The following is a 3,034-nucleotide window of genomic DNA, read 5'->3' as shown; positions in this document are numbered from 1 at the left end:
AAAAAAAAAAAAAAAAAGAAGAAGAAGAAAAGAAGAAGAAGAAGAAGAAGCATGGAAGACAGTAGTGTGGAGGGTTCAGTGGAATGTGGGAGCCTGGCTCAATAGGTTTTAAAGGAGAAGAATGTTAGTAAGTGGCCTGAAGACCATTCTTGTGATATTTTGACAAAGAATGTGGCTGCTTTCTGCCTTTGTCAAAAAAAAAAAAAAAAAAATCTGCCTGGGGCTAATTTGAAGAGTTTTAGACTAATGGTGTTGGCAGAGGAGATTTCATGACAGCCTAATATTGATTCTGTCATGTGGTTATTGCTGGGCAGCATAATGCACACCTATAATGAAAGAAGCATGGTAAGCAAAGAAAAATGCAAAATGTACAGTTTGAGGAGAAAATAAGCACCAAAAGGTATAACAGAGCTAAGACCAGTACTCAAGGAGATAAAAAGTTTGAAGAAAAGCCTGATGCTAACTCTAATAAAGGAAGTGTTGGCATAACAGCAAGACCCCACACAGCTAAGCTTCTGACTTCTGGAATGGAATTAAAGAAAAGCTTAAGCAGTGAAGGAAACCAACAACAGAAAGCTGATGCAGATGTAATTAAAAGACAGAGCCAAGTTCTAGGTCCAGCAAGCATTAGGATTTGTCAGCTTCAGCCACTTGGCACAAGAATAGGGTTGTTGAAAGCCACTGAGGCCAGGTGAATGTCAGGGGTGTCCCTGCATGGAATACCCATGAGAGGCCATTTCATGAAGCTGTGAATATGAATCCTGGATTACCTTGGAACCCCTAAGATGTTGGAGATGCCAGAATTGTGGGATACCCGGCAAGGAAAGCTTCAGACTGGGTAACCAGACCACGAAAGAGAAGTGTGTTAGAGTCAACAAACCCGGAAGGAGTTGGAGATCTGAAAAGTGCTTTGACATCAGACATGAAGATGCAGAGTTTGGAGTTGGCCCAGCTAGTTTTCAGTCTTGTTTTGGTCCAATATTTCCTCACTATGCTTCCTCTCCTTCCTCTTGGGATGGCAATGTATATTCTGTGCTATTGCATGCGGAAAGGATGCAATCTGTTGTTTGTTTGTTTGTTTATTTGTTTTTTCATTTTGTGAGGATTACAGTTAAAAGATTGCCTTGAGTCTCAGAAGAGACTTTCAACTTTGGACTTTTAAACAGTGAGACTGTGATAGACTATGGAAAGTTGGTCTTTCAAAGTTGGGCTGAATGCATTTTGCATTAAGGTATGGCTATAAGCCTATGGGGGCCAGGATGTGGAACATGGTGATTTGAATAAGAATGGCCACTATAGGCTCATGTATTTGAATCACCAGTCATCAGGAAATGGCACTACTTGACAAGTACTAGGAGATATGGTCTTGCTGAAGTAGACATGATCTTGCTGGAGAATGCTTGTCAGTAGGCGTGAGCTTTGTGCTTTCAAAAGCCCACGTCAACTCTACAGAGCTGAACTAGAACTATCAGCTCCTTCTCCAGCACCATGTCTGCTTATACGCCACCATGCTCCCTGCCACCATGATAATGGACTAAACCGTTGAAACAACAAACCAGCACCCATTAAGTGTTTTCTGTCATAAGAGTTGCCATAGCCATGGTGTCTCTTCAAAGCAATAGAATGTTGACTAAGTCACCTTTCCAACCTTCCAAAGCACAATCTGCACTCTACCATATTCTTGGTGTGATTGTAGGCACCTTAACATTTAAGACGACTGACTGAGAGAAAAGCCCAAGCGGCAGTCCAGAAGTGATTACTTGAACAAATCAGAGGCAGACACTTGGCATGGCCCTGAGGAAGATAGAAAATTCCAGAAGGATTTAGCAATAATTATGTAGTTCCAATACAAAGCATCATTGTAGAAGCTACTGGCTCCCTCGCTTGCAAATTCTGGGCAAGTCAACAGGCTGGTTAGACCCTGCCCAGTCTGCCAACTCCGGGCAGTGTGTGGAAGGCCAGCTAAGGAAAAGAAAGGGAGCGACTGTAACAGTTTCTTGTTAGTTCTAAAGCAACTCATATGCATTGTAGAATTTCCAGACTTGAAGCAACTGTGAAGTATGAAGCTTGACAGCACTGATACTTCCTCCAAGACTGAGCTAAGCACACAAAAGCAGCTCAGGCTGCAACCTGGAACCAAACTGGAACCAAGCACTCTCTTGCTGTTCAATGTCAAGAAGATTATTTAATTCCACTGCACCTCAGTTCTCTGAGCTGTGAAGAAGAGGGAATAGCTGAATTGCTGGGATGATTCAAGGTGAACTGTGTAAAGTTCTTTTAAACTCTGGTCATGGATTGACAGTTATTTTAGTAATTGAATAATTTTTCACATTGAAATCATTGATCCATGTGGTATTTCAAAGCAAGAATGGCAGTAAGGGGCTAAAAATTCATTCATCCTTTAGTTCAATGATTAGTCAGCTCTATAAGTATCATTATTGGCTAATCTTTCCATGTGTCTAGTAGACTGAATTATGTCATCTCCCAAAGGATGCTGATTCCTGTCCTGGGGATTTTTGTTTCTATGACAAAATATTTTGAGAAAAAAAGACCAACTTAGGGAAGGAAGAGTTTACTATGCCTCACAATTCCATGTTGGAGTCTATCATGACAGGGAAGTTAAGGCACCAAGCTTAGACCTAAAACAGCTGGTCACATGACATCTACATCAAGAGCACAAAAATGAATGTGTGCACACTGTTTCTCAGCTTATTGTCTAACTCTTGCACAGGTCAGAACTAAACTCAGGGAATGGTGCCTTCCACAGTGGTCTAGGGCTTCCCACATAGAGTAGTGTAATTAAGAAAATCTCCGCCGGGTGGTGGTGGTGCATGCCTTTAATCCCATCACTTGGGAGGCAGAGGCAGGCGGATTTCTGAGTTGGAAGCCAGCCTGGTCTACAGAGTGAGTTCCAGGACAGCCAGGGCTACACAGAGAAACCCTATCTCAACAAACAAACAAACAAACAAATAAATAAATAAATAGATAGATAAAATCTCCAACAGACATACCCACAGGCCAGTCTCATCTAGAC

Source organism: Mastomys coucha, unplaced genomic scaffold (genome assembly GCF_008632895.1).
Source record: "Mastomys coucha isolate ucsf_1 unplaced genomic scaffold, UCSF_Mcou_1 pScaffold7, whole genome shotgun sequence".
Lineage (NCBI taxonomy): Eukaryota > Metazoa > Chordata > Mammalia > Rodentia > Muridae > Mastomys > Mastomys coucha.
This window is presented reverse-complemented; position numbering follows the sequence as displayed.